We start from the raw sequence: 16,391 nt of genomic DNA on the forward strand, positions 1-16,391 counted from the left end.
ACTCTAGTGTCTTAAGTGCTAACGTGTGCTAAGTGTAACATGTGACAAGGCCCAAAGACTGTCTTCATAGTATTGTCAACTAACTTACAGAAACTTTTATGATTCTTAATGTAGACGTGCACGAACTCTTCATCTCCAGACAATTAGCTGATGTCCTCTTTAGTACCATTTTTGTTAACTGTGCCTTTCCCTTTGTCTTTTTCACGATTGCATAAAAATATTTAGATTTTTTTTTTTGCCGTGCTCCACTCTCATTGCTCTATGAAAGCAAATACAAGATTCCTGTGGGGACCTGATTATAGTTACCTTGCGGTATTTATTATTACACAGTCATTAATAGAGTTTGTGGCTTCTCTCCACCTCCTCCCCTGCCTTTTCTGTGATGAATTCAGTGTTCTTTGTTATGCATGTGATTTGCATAATGTGTGAATTTACTAAGTAATGGTGACATTTTGAAAACCATCAGGGGTTATATCCACAATAAGACTTGAAGCACCTAACTGCTGCTCTAGAGATGCCTTAATTAGACACCACTCAGTTCCTCAGAACCTCATCTCAATTGCTGCTTAACCCTGTAAGGACCTACACTCCAAGAGATGATTCTAGTCATGAATCTCAGGTGGAGAGAGGGGCTTCTTACATCACTTGGCCAAATTCTTTTTATTACACAGGTCCCAATCCAAAGCAAGTGCTTTGATTTCAGTGGATATCTTTCAGTATAGCTAAGATCTGATCTTAACTCTCATTGTTAACATCCTTTTTATGTATTTAAAGGAAGTACAATCAGCTGTAGGTCTGCATGAACTGAGTTTGGACAGGACATGAGGGACAGTTGTTTATTTTTCCTGTTAAAAGAGCAAAAACATATTTGGTTCCACTGTAGACACTCCCACTGAAAACAAAAGAGGTACCATGAACAGCCAGATAATCTCATATATAACCACTTCCTTAGCATGTTTATTGCTTTTATAACAGACAAAGCAAACAGCAATATATTTTTGGTGTCAGCAAGCCAGGTTTAAACTGTCGCCCATCTGGGTTACGGATCATACCATTCTGGGCAAATTGGCTGCATGTGGGAGTACTGACTGCTGTTGTTTTTGCTCAGGTCTCTCTTTATTTTTCAACATCGTGTATGATTGGAACTGCTTGTCATATGCATCTCATGATGCCCCTTTTGTCTCCTGCCAAAATTGTATTTTTTCATAAATAGGTCTTCTCCTTCCCCTAGATCGGGAGCACTGGACTTGTTGGGCCCCGGAGGCTGAATCAGGACCACAGGGCTTCCAACAGGCCAGGCAACCTGTGAGTGGCACCATTAATTCGACTGTTTCAGCATAGATCCAGAACCCAGGGAGCTAATGCCACTACCACTAATCCCCTCCCACCCCTTTTTCCTTGCCACTAAGGCAACCAAAAACCTGTATATCACCAGTGGGTAAGGGAGTGGGGAATGTGAATGGCATTAACTCCTTGGCTTCTAGGGCTGTGCTGAAACAGGAGCTCCAGAAGCTGCAGGGATTAACACTGCCACTACAGGGGCTCCAGAAGCTATAGTGATGAGCCCCATGGGCCAAATTCATTTAATTGAGGTGAGTGGTCTAGTCCGAGGGAAGCCTTATCAGCCGGGTGAACCAATTCCACGGGCCTGGTGTTTAATTAACAACCTTGCCCTAGATATACTGACTAAGAACAATCCAATTTACTCTTACGTAGGGACAAAGGATGGTTCTGATGCCCTCAGGTGTTTGGAGGGTGAAGTGGTGTGGAAGAGAACGACCATTTTGCAGATGGGTCTTCGAGGAGGAATTCTAGCTCAGCTAGGATTCTTTTTGTCTTATTCAGAGAGCAGGTATCATTCATTACTGGTAAGCAAGATGAGGCTGTTGATCTGTGACTGAATTTGTGGACTGCTGCAGAGAAGAGGCATGGCCTTGATCTATGCTAACCAAACTCATTGCCCTTCCACCCACAGATGCAGGGACTGCTGGGTATCTTGTCATTTATTGGTAAAGCACTTTAGGGTCTTCAAAGATAAGCCAGTATATACATATAAAATCCTATTAATTTAGCGTATTGTTTTTTGATACCCTCATCTGGCATGCATGTAAAGTTATCAAAAAGTGCATAGCAAGCTCTGTGTCTTTCTTTGTTTTGAAAGATCTCTAAGGCCAGAAACTTTTCTGTCACAGTCGAGTAAATTGAGAGCAATCCCAATCAAGTTTAACAGAGCTAATTGGGATTTACGTTGGCCTGAAAGAACAGAATGCATCTCTGTTTTCAAAATGCATGCCAGGGCTTAGCTTGCTTTTCTATTGCAGAGGTCCCCAGCTTTTTGTCAGGTAAAGTTGGAAAGTTTACTGCACAGCAGGTGTGCAGTTTTCAGGTCTGCCAGCATAACATTGACTTTATATATAGGCATTTCCATGGCATATTTTGCTTTCTAAATCTACACATCACTGGCCTAAATCTACACATCAGTTGGGTCCCTAGAAACCTCCTCCTCCCCTTAGTTCCTCCCCAACCCTCCAGACTGCTTCAGCTGTCCTCTCTGTGATGGTTCTCCAGAGTTGCAACCTCCAGAGTTGCTGACACCATGAATGTTGCATGCCTCCTGAGGCTGGTGGGGCATGGTGAGCTCCCATAGGCGGCAGTGGTGGCAACGGGGCGTGGTGGTGGCAAGTGGGGAGCTCCTGCAGGTGACCACAGAGGTGTCGCAGTGAGGTGGGGGTGGTGGCAGCAAGTGGCAACCACCTGCAGGTGCCGCCAGCAGTGTTGGCAGTGGCCAATCTCAGGGGGTGCACCGCCAATCTCACAGGGTGCACGTGCACCCCCTACACATTGCTTGTGCCCTCAGTAGGCTCTAGATCTTACTGCCAGGCTTCTCTCAGGGTCTGGGCTTATACCTGCTCTAAGCCCAGTCCTCCTCCTGAGTCAGGTGAATCTCTATACCCAGCCTAACCTCATCAGCCGGCTCTCTGGGTCAGCTGACTCTCAGTTAGCCCTGGTCCACACCTGCCAGCTGCTTTGCAGGCTGCCTGACCTGTTAAAATGGCAGGCACCCAAGTCCCCTGCCACACTAAGCAACCTCTCAGATTACTACAATAAGAACCAGCTTTACACCAACCCAACCAAGATGGATGTCACAGCTTTTCACCTACCCCATGGAAAAGCCAAATGGAACTTAAATCTCACCTAAAATAGAATCCCACTTACTCATCACCCAAACCCCGTGTACTTGGGGGTTACATTAGACTGAACACTTACCTTCAAAGCACATGAAGAGAAGATGAAAGGGAAAAAAATCAGCACCTGCAACAACATACTTCAAAAATTGATCACCTCAAAGTAGGGACTGAACCCAGATACATTGCAAACCACTGCTATTGCCTTGTGTTGTGTTCTATTGTCTCCACTGCAGAGTATGCATGTCCAGTATGGGAATGATCAGTTCATGCCAGGATACTAGACTCAGTTCTAAATAACAACTGTTGTGAAATAACCGGATGTCTGAAGCGAACACTAAAGGACAGCCTGTGCCTACTGGCTGGCATTGCACCACCTGATACTAGAAGAAAGGTAGCAAGCCAAAATGAAAGAGCATGGCAGATGGAAGACCCCAGGCATCTACTCTGTGGTCACACAGAAGTAATAAAATCGTTTGAAGTGTGAAAGAGTTTTATGACCAGTGTTGCACCATTGGCCATGATGGCTGACAGGGTGCAACTAAGGTTATGGAAGGAAAGATTATTTGCTTTGAGGTGCTCTGAAATGGACCTGGAAACCTAGCAAGACCTTTCCAGAGAGGCTGATCTAGACTGGTCAACATAGTGATGCCTGAATCTACTGTGCATGCAAAATGGAAGATCAAAAGCAAACATGATCAAATGGGACTACTCTAATGCCATGAATATATGAGTGCAGTGAAGTGCAGACTATGGAGCACCTACTTATTTGCTGACTCTTTGGTGATACCTGTACAAAGGAGGACATTGCTGCAGCAATGGAAAGAGTCATCGCTTGTGAATGATTCTGGAAAAACATCTTGTTTATGACAAAGTCACAAAAAGAAGAAGGAGCCAAAGTACAATTTAGGTAGAACTGTCTGCTTTCTTAAAACAGGGTAGTTTTACTTTTATATCATGACTGCAAGCAGTAAAGCCTAGTGGTATCTGAAAGTAAGTTACCTCCTCCCCATATACACACAAGAGATGCACTTGGAGACAATTTACAAACAGTGGGTATAGACCATACCGTTCAAAACAGAATTGGTTAATGCCTACACTGGTAGTTATGGGCAAAACAAGGTTATGTTAGAATGGAAGTCATGACTATGGTGATAAATAACACTCAGCAGACTAATGTACTAATCTGGGCGGTAACCTGTCCTAGGAGCAGGGGGATTGGACTGGCCAACATCTAAAGGAAACTGAGACAAGTGGCTCTATAAAGGTTCCATTAGTTGGGACTTCTAAAATTATACTGGACAAGGCATTTGAAAATGTACTTTAGAGAATAATCTGGCACTGGCAGAGACATGTATTAATTTCTTAGATACCTAATCTCTCGGTCACTTCTAACTTTGATTCAAGGTACTAATCCAGTAACTTTGTTCATACATGTAAAAAGGATAACAAACGTGGCAAAAAAATATTTTTTATCATGAAAAGCAACAGGTGATTGCCCATTACTGCAATCATTTACTTTGGAAAGGAATTTGATCGCACGTACCCGATTCCTTTAAATGCCCTCTGGTAAAATACATATTTAAAAATAGGCCTTGAGAAGGCACTTCATATCCACATGTCTCAGTTGTTAATCTATAGATGAAGATATTATATTATTAACATAATAATTCATTTCTGTTTTGTTGAGTAGTGTATATAGAGGTGATTGCATAATAGCTCAAAATAAAGTCTCTCTTCCAAGGGAACCAAAACCAGTCAGCAGGACACTGGACCAAAGGAGAGCACCTCCACATCCAGCCTCAGAGCCCTGCCACTACCCAAATCAGCTGCCTCAGCCTGAACCCTGAGATGACACTCAAGAGCCATCTGTACCCCATACCCACCTGCCCCTATACCCTCCCATTCACCCTTGCCCCCACAAAGCCTGGAGAAACCCAGCAGCCACCTCCAGCCTGCCCCAGCTCCCCACCAGGGTCATGCAGGCTGTGCCCAACTGCAGCCTGGGGGTCTCCCTTCCCCTAGGGGGAACAACAGCCCTAGCCCCAGAGCGCTGGGGGCAGCTTCAGCTAGGTGGCTAGGAAAGGAGCCACACTGGCTGCAGCCGGGAAGCAGCAGGTGGCTGGGCTGGCTCACATTGCTACAGGGGGCAAGGCAGGAGGCAGGGCTGGGGCCAGAGCTGGGGCCAGGGCTTTACCTTCCAGGAGGCACCAGGGAAGCTCCACTGCCTCTAGGCACAGGTGCAGAGCACTCCTCCTACTGCCTGTGGCAGCTCCCACCAGCTCAACCATAGACAGGTGGGGCACTGCTGGACCAGCCATAGCAGGAAGAGTGGGGTGCCAGGGCCCCTGGGGGACCACAGCCGGGTCTGCCACCCCAACAGCCTCTGCTGCTGTGCTTGCTCCCTGTTTGGGGCAAGCAGCAAAATAAGCCCCCTCTGCTGGATGCTGGAGAGAGGGGAAATAAACCCCATCCCTGCCACCTGCCTAAGAGGCCCTGCTGGCTGGCATCTGGCTGTGCCCCCACCCGGCAGCTGCAGCAGTGGGGGGGCAGCAGCCCCTGTCATAGTGTCGGGGAGCACGAGCCCCTTCCCGGTGGGGGGGCCCCACTGCGGGGCAGGCAGAATTGTGTCAGCCTGCACACGGCAGCACCAGTGCTCGGAGGGGGCAGAGCCACCAAGCTGCCACTGCCGCGCTCCGGAGCATCTCTCTGCTGGGAAAAGGCTTGTGCTCAGGGAAACCCCCATCATGGTCACCCCCTTCTTGCTGCTCCAGCGGCTGGGTGGGGGCAGGGGCAGGGGCAGGGGCAGATGCCGGCCAGCCAAGGCTCTTAGGCAGGGGGCAGGGTTATTCCCCCATCTGCTTCCAGTGCACCATAGCAAGGTCTGCCCGCCCCACCTGCCATCACCACCACTCACTCTGTGTCCAGGTCAAGCGGTGGAATAACCCTGCTCCACTGGATGCCAGAGGGAGGAGGGCAGGAGGGGGCTTATTCCACTGCTTGGTCCAGGCACAGAGCGAGCAGCAACTGGGGTGGGCAGATCCCTCTGTGATGCCCCAGGGGCAGAGGGGGGAATAACCCTGCTCCCTGCTTCCTGCCTAAGGGGCCCTGCTGGCCAGCATCTTGTCCCGCCCCCACCCAGCTATTGGAGCGCAAGGGGGGAGCGACCATGACAGGGGCCCTGGCATGGTATCCTCAGCGCAAGCATCTTCCCAGCAGGTAAAGCTGCTGTGGACTGCAGCAGCGGCATCTTGTAGGGGTCTGCCCCCTTCAAGGCCTGGTGCTGCTGCATGCAGTCCACCACAGCTCTGCCTGCCCCACAGCAGGGCCCCTCTGCTGGGAAGGGGCTTGCACTCCCCAACACCATGACAGAGCCTGCTGCCCCCATTAGAGGCCTTGCCCCCTCGCTGCTGCAACAGCTGGGTGGGGGTGCAGCCAGACATCAGCCAGCAGGGCCTCTTAGGTAGAGGGCAGGGATGGGGGTTATTCCCCCTCCCTCTGGCATCTGGCGGAGGAGGCTTATTCCGCCACTTGCCCCAAGCAGGGAGGGAGTGGCAGTGGCAGTCAGGGTGGACAGACCCGGTTGCTGTCCCCCGAGAGCAGTGGGGGTAGAGGAGGAATAAACCCCCTCCCTGCCCCCCTCTTCCTCAGGGGCCATGCTGGTCCACCATTGTAGCAGCAAGGGAGGAATGCCTGGCAGACCGGGATCAGGTCCCTGCTGGTGGAAAAGGGAGTGGGGAAGTAGAGAGACACATGTTACTTTGAAATCAGGCAGAAGGCAGGGTAGGGACTAACTCTTTCAGAAAAGTGTAAGTTTTTGTAGACAACAACTTACTTCATCAGGTGCTATAAGAAGACTTGCAGAGAGGAGGGGTAGTAAATAAAAAGGAATAAAGTCATGTACATACAAAAGACAGGGAAAGAGGGAGGCAAGGATGGAGGGAGGGGGCATTGCTGAGAGACAGGACAGTAGATTGGAGAAGAGATCAAAAGGGATAAACAAAGCAGTTAACCCATAAGGAATGTAGGGGTTATAGGAGCTAGTCCAGGTAATAGGATAAAAGTCTAGCATTTCTGCTGAGACCACACTTAACCCATGATTTCTTGTTCCACAATTTTGTGTTTGAGTTATTTTTTAAAGGTTTATTTTGTTTAAAAACAGCTACTTGGAGGGTAGGAATGGAATGTCCAGGGAGGCTGAAATTTCTGTTCATGTCTTCCTGGAACTGATGTCAGATTGGGAAGTAAAGAACATTCCTGGGGGAAATGCATTTTTCATCCACTGTGGTGACATATAGAGTTGGAAAATAGGTCATTTTTAAGGTTGTCAGCAAACTTGTGTAATTTAAAAACACTTTAAAACACATTTTAAAACACTTGTGCAGACAAGGTGTTAACACATCTACAATGTTTGTGGCTGGCCCAACTATGCATTCTCTTTGTCTACACTAGATTAGATAATATGGTTTAAAACACTGCCTATTCTAAAATAACAGCAACAACAACAAACAAAGAAAAGAGAGAAAACCAAAGCAAAACCCCACAGCACAAAAAAACAAAAATCACAAACAAAAGAAAAAAGCCCACTTCGTTAACAGAAAGTTGAGTTGTCTTGTGGTTTCTTTTTCTTTTCCAGAAAGCGGCATGCAGCAAAACTCAAAATGCTGGAACTCAGAAATGAATAGTTAGGCATTTTAAATTCAAATGTTTGAAAGCCAGGAAATGCTGAGCTAAGTACTACAGAAGTAAGATGGTGTAGGCATTACCTCAGCATTTCCTGGCAATAGCAAGAAGGACAGAGGTCCTTTCTCTGAATGGTGGAAGGATTATCTGGGGCAGCTCATCAGTTCTGATTGTGATCTGAGCTGATCTGAGAGGCCTATAACTCTCCTGGGAGGGTGAGCCCTTCTGCCTAACCCTCATGGATCAACGAAAAGAGGTGTGTGTGTATTGGGAAGCTGCATTTTAACACTGCCTTATATCACCTGTGTCAGTACTGGGACACAGAGGTCTTCTTACTTTGAAGATCTGTCAGCAATGATGTCAGAGGTAAGTATGATCTGTGAATTTAATGATGGTTAAGTAAAATATTATGTTAGGTGGAATTATGTGTATTTGTTTTGTAAAAGGAGGTGAAGAGCACAAACACAACTCAGACGTAGCAGTCTTTTTGTGGAGCAGCCCAAGTATTAGGCTGTGGAGCAGCCCAAGAAAGCTCTTGAGCAGCACAGTTCGAAGGCAGCGTAAGTAGATTTTAAGAGCTTATTAGGCATCATTCATGGAGGGCAGAATTAAGGTTGCAAAGGAACATATCCATGAGTGACTGGTGCCTCCTAAATCTGGGGGGGGGGAGGCACCCGCAGAAGCTGCCTACCCTATCAAGGGGCGGTGGGGCACCAGCCCTACCAAAAGCATCAGTGTCGGCCATCGGGGGGGGCGCTGGCTCTGTCAGGGGGGGCACATGCACCCCCTACCAGTTGTTGATGAGCATATCTTAGTTCTTCTTGTGCTCAGTACCAAATCAGGCCTTCTGGCACAGCACAAGCTACCACTGGGCAGCCTTAATTCTGCAGAAAACCTGAATAGAAGCTATGTGTTACTTTCTCATGAAAGATAATTATTTCTGCAGGAATCCTTTTGGCAATTCTGCAGGATTCTGAAGGAATCTTTTTGGCAATCATACTAAAGCTGTAGGTCAGTTGTTGAGACTGCAAATTACTATAGCAAGGTAAAGGATTTTCAGTGTCTGATATTCAGGTTTACCTGGATCCTGTCTCCCATGTAGTGGGGAAGAAGAGGGGTCAAATCTCTTCAGGGTGATAAAGCTTCCTACACCTAGGGTCACATGAAGGGAGTCAGGCAGAAAGCAGGAGCTCACCTAGGCTAAATATAGACAGTCAAAAAGCCCAAGGCTGAATTGATTCAGTCTTTGCAGGTTAGTCTAAGCTGCAAAGATTGAACCAATAAGCAAATGAACATTCACTTTTTGATTCAGGAAATGCAGACACATGCCTGCAGTGGCTCAAGTCAGAAGCCAGGGAAGTGGGCAGGTACTCCAGCACAGCTCTCTGGTATGTAGCCAACATGGGCTATGTATTTACTTCCTGCTGCCCCTGAGATCTCTGGGATTTGCAGTCCACAGTCACACCAGCAGGACTCTGCAGGGTTACTCATCAGTTCCTTTTCCTGGTTCTGGGTGCCTCTGGGATATTTGTAGTCCACATTGGCAGCCAACAGTAAGTTTGTAGCAGGCAGAACAGCTGTGAACTTGGGGGAAGGGAAGTTTAAACCTCCTTCCTGGCCCAGGGTTTGCCTGGAGTGTGGGCAGTGAGGCTAGTGAGCCAGCCCCCACTGCTCCAGCTAGGGAGCAGAGGGGCAGGGCTAGCTCTGATCTCTGGAGCAGACAGCACAGGGTAGTCAGACTGATTGCTTGGCTCCTAAGCCCTGTTCTCTTCCTGTCAGGTGATTCTTCTTTCACTCACAGGGGTTTCCCTCCTGGGCTTGATACCCAGTCTGCTTGCCCTGCTGTAGCTTAGTTCAGCTGCCTGTAGCTCTGTGCTTCTGAGTGGCCTATACCTGCCCTGTTGTAGCTTACTCTGTTTTCTGGGAGAGTAATTCCCCCAGGGGTAACTGCTATCTGTGTCCCTACAGGTTTGCGTGCTTGTTGGCAGCTAGAATTTAGCCTGCTTTCTTGCTGCTAGCCCTCCTAGAGCCAGTTCAGCCTGCTGCAGTCTTCTCTTCAAGTAACAAGAGCCCATTGGCCTCAGTTTCTTTCCACTGGCAATTGGTTACAGGATTGGAGGCCCATCATACGTTGTTCTTAAGGGCATTGTTATCCTAAAATACTGTTGCCTCATGTGGACATGTGCTGAGAAGTAGTCCTTTATGTAGCCAGATCTTGTCTGAAATGTGTCCTACTATATGCTGAAAAGTGGTGTTGTTCAGTAGTCTGCAAGCTGTGGTCTACACAGCTATGGTAAATAATCCTTAGAAGTCCACATATCATACCGTGCCATGTGTGCCTTTGTAGCATTTTCAGTTGTGTGATGTTAGGGGTGCATGATGCTCTGGGAGAAACTTCTGAGGGGTGACACCAGTCTGTTGGTCCAAAATGTTCGGCACCACTGTTGTGAAAAAACACTGGCATAGTCTAGAACACTGGTGCCCAACCTTTCTGGGCTATGGGCTGGATGAGTGGTTCAGTCCAGGGGCCTGATCCAGCATGGGGTTGGTGCATGGGTGTAATCCAACCAATGCGTGGCACCAGCTCCACACACTGAATTAGGCTCCAGCTCTGCACACCAGTTTGGGCCCATCACCCCAGCCCCACATAGCACCAGCTCAGACCTGCTGCCTTGGCTCTGGCCCCAGCCTTGGCCTTGGCCCTGTATGTGCTGGATTGGGCCCACCCCCCTGGCCCTGCACATCAGCCCATTTTGGCACATAGGACCATGTTATATGGCTGCAGAACTTGGAAATTTGGCAGATGTGGAGTGGTGACAACATTAATCTCCCTGCTACCAACCTGTGCTGAGCACTGTGGGCCAGATGACACAGTTCTGCAGGCCAGATCTGGTCCATATTATGGACACTGAGCACCACTGGTCTAGAATAATGGTGTTCAACCTCTGACCTGTGGGGTGAATCCAGAGCTGTGGCAATTAGTGCTGCCACTGCTTTCCCACAGCCAAATTTCTGGACCCCATGTGGGCTAAATGACATGCCTCCCTGTGTGGGGACAGGCTAGCACACAGGGTTGCTCCACTGCTTGATCCAGAATGCAAGGTTGGGCTGGTGTGCCAGACTACACTCGCAGACTAACCCTGCATGACCCTATGCTGGATCTGACTCATGAACCAACCTTGACAGCAGGATCTAACCATTTGGCCTACTGGGCTGAAAGGTTGATAGCTACCCGTCTAGGAAAAAAAAATCAGTGTTAATAAATTATTCAACATGTCTGTGTATAAAACTATTTTGTTGCTGATGCTGAAAGAATCTGGGTTTAAAAACATATTTATAGACATTTATTCAGACTAAGATGTGCTAAATTGCCACTTATTTTTTAGTTTTGTTCATCTTTTTCGAAGTTTGAATGCATGTTTTACTACTAAGTTGTGCTTTTTTGATACATTCTTTCTGGCAGGACCCATGCAACCAACTTCATTTTTATCTCTTTTCCTTGGTATTCTTACGAAATTTTGATTTCACTGCTCGCTTATGATTATTACAATAAAGACTTGCGGAATCTTTTGTCTATTGAATCAGTGATCTCACACCAAATATGCTCAGTTTACATGTGAAAAGGTTTTTATTTTTTGTTAAACTGCAAGTCCTTCCTTGTAGAATAAACCCACAATCTGAGAGTCAAATTGCAATTTTTTTCTCATGCTTCATCCTCAGTAATAAATGTTCTGAAGATCAAATTATGGCTTCAATTACACCTGTACAATCTCATAGCCTTCATATTATGGCTGAGTGATATTTTTGCAACATCATTGCCTTCAGTAGATCTGCACAGTAATTTAAATTTAATTAACAATTATGCTATGCAGAAAAATTGAATTCAGCTTTCTTAGATGTGTTAGTTCCATAGAGCAAAGAGGAAGGTTTTCTTAGTAAGAAGACACCCGTTTTCAGAGAACCACATTTCTGAAGTTTAGGAATAGGGACTAGATTGTCAGTGAAAGTGAACTTGGAGCTACCAAAAGATGTAGATGCATTGATTATATTTTTGAGAGTTGCTTCTAAGGTATTCATATAGCTCAGAAGTGAGGTATAGTAAAAGCCCTGTTATCCAGCACAAGTGGGCAATGGGGGGTGCTGGGTATCTAAAAATTCTAGTTACCTGAGGCCAACTGCTTTTGGCCAGATGCGGAGTGGGGTGGGGAACAGTGGGTGGCAGCAGCTGGACATGGAGCGGCGGCACCACAGGGTGGACATTTCGGCCGAATGTGGAGCGGCGGCAGCACAGAGTGGTAAGTGGCAGCAGTGGCCACCATGTGCGAGCTTCCCCCCTTACCTTCCTGCCGCGGCTAGCCAGCTGGCTGGAATTCCAGTTAATAGAGTATTCCAGTTAGTAAACTGCCAAATAACAGGGCTTTTACTGCATTTGCATTTTCTAGTCAACACTCATAATACCAATGAGTAACTGGTAGTGTTACTATGTAACTGGTAACTCTTACTGTAGTCAGGGTCTATGGGAACATCTATATGTCACCGTGCTTTAGTACTTCCTTTTGGATTCACTATACCGGGGGAATGCCATGGCAATGTAGCTGGTGATCATGTGTAGACCCGCATGATCACTATGTCGCCATAGTGTGCTGTATGGCGACGTAGCTTATTGCTACATTGCTGTAGGGTGGTGTGTAGATACCCCCTATAGCTCCTAGATGCTTTTATAATATAAAAACAAATTATAATACAGGATCACTAGACAATCAGTTTTTTCTTTGAGAATGTTTATAATCTATTTATTTTATTGTGCAATTATATCAGTTAATTTTAAAGAGGTTTATATAATTTTACAAAGAATTTGGTTACAATATATGTTTTTAGAAAAGGCAAAAATAAAATAATCCATACCAAAACTTAACAACACCTCAAATAGTTATGCAGAAATGAAATTCAATAAAGGATGGTACCCGTTCCTTTGATGGGAGCTAGGAATTGCTCTAAATATTAGCATATCACAAGCTTTTCTTCTGTGAACAGTGTTCCATTAAATTATCAAAAAAGTGTCTTTGGACTTTGCAAAACTAGCACTACTGACAACTGTGGTTTCTGATGTAAAATATTCTATTCTGCCTGGGCTAGATTGTCACAGTTCTTACATGGCCATGCAAAGCAATGAGCCGTGCCCCCAGGCCCTCTCCCTTGCTTCCCTTTGTGGAAGAATAAAGGTTGCCTTGCACTGTAGCTCAGCTCTAGTGCCAGAGCCAGGACTGAGAGGAGTTGAGAGTGAGAGGAACCCAGGTTCTATTCTCCGGCATTTGTTGGCCAGAGTGGCTGGCTGGCTGGAAGCTCAGTAGCGAGGAAGTTGCTTCCCAAACAGATGTTTAATATGACATGTTCCCTTCAGAGGACGAGGGAGCAGGGGAAGAATATTGGTTTGACTGCAATGCAGACATATCTGTACTAGTTAATTTATACCAGCTAGCTCAGACATGGCACTCCAGCCATGGAATCAAGAGATTAACTACAGGTTGCAAAATCTACCAAAGCAGCTAGCTAACTACTTGGGTGTTCACCTGTTCTTGTCTCTGTGCCCCTGCAGCTAGACAGCTACTGCTACCTGAGCTAGCTGATTTAAAGCTAGTTTGGGTATGTGTATACTATGACTAGGAGGCAAAGAGACTTAACTGCATCTACACCTATTCCACGGGGCTTTTGGTAGCCCCACTAACCCTCTCTGGTTCACAGACACCAAACCTAAAAAGTCAGCAATGTGCCTACTCCAAGGATTCCCTTTCCACTGTCTCTCTCGGGATCTGGAATTCTGGTATGCTTCAGAGTGGAGGCAGTGGGAGTGGTGCCCTGGGTAGCCCTACTGCCTCATTTCTGAGTTTGGTGTATGTGGGGAGGAGCAGGTAGGTTGCACCTTGCTTTTCACTGACACTCTCCAAAACTATGTGGAAACACTACAAATATAGCCTAAGTCACACTGCATTCTCTGGTTAGCTCCTAGGGCACTGTAGTGATGTCTTACTCCTTACTCAGGGCTGACTGTAGTTACAAGTCAGCTGTGATTATCTGCAGCATTACTGTGTCAAATATTTCAATAAGCAAAGCAAGATTGTTCTTCCTTCACTAGCAAACTTTCAACAAACTTCAAACTCTCATTAACTTTGCATTATGTTTGATTAGGTCACAAAGCAAAGTTTTGTGTCCAGAGTTTCATTTGAGGACACATGAATCCAAATATAGCCATACCTTTTAACAGAATTCCATTTATTCCTAAATGAAATTTACCACTCTTTACAGTCTTCAAAAGGACAAAATGTTTAATTTGTAATAGGTTATTTTTCTCTATCCTTTTTATGTTTTAATTTGGCCTTCAAAATGATCTTTGATGTACTATATTCAGCTCCAGTCTGAATTAAAAGTGATTCTCTTTAAACTTTTCTGAAAAAACTAACAGGCTGTATTGTGTTATAATCAGTTTTACAGCCTGCTCAAGCTGTTTAAGTATTTGCTATACTGCAAATCATATAACGGCAGGTTGATACTTCTCAGTCAATCAGCTATATAGCAGACATTTTTATTAACTGCTAGTACGTACTGAGGAGATATGGTATTGTTTTAATATATCATCTAGATATGCAACAAATTCACATGTTAATCTCAGTTATAAGTGTTACAAATAAGATGAATATGCACAGTACTTTAAAATGCATTGAATTTCCCTTCTTGTTTCATTGGCTATAACATTCCCTGACATAATTGAACCTGATTAAATGCACCATTCCTGCCATAATAAAGTTAAGACTACAAATACAACATTCACAACAGAGATAGTTAAGGCTTTATTCTGATTGTTTTTTTCTCTGTGCATATTTTTCCTCCTCCCCACACCCTAAGGTTTTTCCACACAGAAAGAAAAATGTGTTGACTACAGAGTATTCTCTCTCTCTCTCTCTCTCTCTCTCACACACACACACACACACACACACACACACACGCTTTAGCTGGAAGTATGTGCAATGAAATGTAGTCTTAAAATAACACTGAATACTTACACAGCTCCTTTCAACTGTATAATTATTTTTTGCATTGTGCAGCTAGAAAGTATAATTTCCAGGAGTGGAATCCAGTTTGAGAGACACTAAACAGGATTTAGGCAAATCCACTTTGATCCTGATGAGGCACCTTAAGTCTCTGAAGGGATCTTATTTATTAGGCCTGTTTTGCACTTGCCAAACTTGCATCAAACTCAGTTACAAATTGGTGATGTCTAAATGTTTCCCTATTTTCTAGTTGTTACAGTGCTTACCTAGGCTGAGAGAGACCTAGATTACAGACAGTGCCTAGGTAAGTGCTCTACCCACTGGGAAATGGGTAAAAAGGTAGGCAGTACTGTTTTTAACCAAATTTGTTGCAAATTTGGCAAGCCCAGAAGGTCTAATAGACTATACTGAACTGGCCTCAGGACCCATCATTCTGTTTGCTATTTACTCACACAGGAAACAAGGATTTCAGCCCAAAGACCATCTAAATGGGCTTTGCAAAAATTAGTAAGAATTATTATCCCTATTTTAGCAATAAGGAAACTGAGGCACAGAGCATTTAGTGTCTTGCTTTTTGGTCTCACAGCAGAATCAGGAACAGAATCTGTGTTTCTTAATTCCCAATCCACTGGTTTACCTCCCTTAAAAACTATAAGGAAATACTTTAAGATATGTAAGGCAAGTGTGTTGATATTAACAAAGGACTAATTTTACATGGTATTCAGGTACAAATATATAGGGCTTTATTCTGCACTGTCTTGCACCTTCTGTAGTCATTTATTTTTGTGCAAAAAGAGTGTAAAATGCTACCAAATCAGAATGGCACCGGAGTAAATGACTAAAAGTCAGTGGAAAAATTAGAACCAGTGTCTCCACCAGTATGTAACACACAGAGATAGGCTGGCTCATGGCATACTGCAGACAGCTTGTATGGCACTAAAGTTGCAGGTCTGAATTCGCATTTATAGTAAAGCCCCTTTTCCTTACCCTGACAGTGTAGAGGGGCCTTAATATAAATGGAGCTCAGGCCCTTGAAGTTCACTTCAGCTCCCTCTGAAATTGGTGGTGTAACGGAGTTGATTCAGGCCCACAATGAACAAAATGATCAGTACTAAACACCCCTCTCTATATACCCTAGGATGTTTTCAAGAGGCTTTTAGAAGAGCTTAGTTATACATTTTCCTCAGAATTGCTATGATAGTTATCTGTCAAAATAAAAAGTTAAACCTGACAGGTATGACAGCCTGCTACTGGAACTGAAAAACTGTATGATAGCAGTTCATCCTTATTAACTATTAGCTAACTCACAGGTGGTGAGCACTCCAACTAAATGCCCCCAAGTAAAAGAGAGATTGTGTGTTCTGGCATTTATATGCTAGACACATAGGGGCATATTTATACAAAGCGAGTCTGTATTGTGCCCACTGGAATGGTGAGGTGTGCCCCAAATCAGTTAAATGCAGTATATTTGCAAAAT

This window comes from Alligator mississippiensis, chromosome 1 (assembly GCF_030867095.1).
Source record: "Alligator mississippiensis isolate rAllMis1 chromosome 1, rAllMis1, whole genome shotgun sequence".
In the NCBI taxonomy this organism is placed as follows: Eukaryota; Metazoa; Chordata; order Crocodylia; family Alligatoridae; genus Alligator; species Alligator mississippiensis.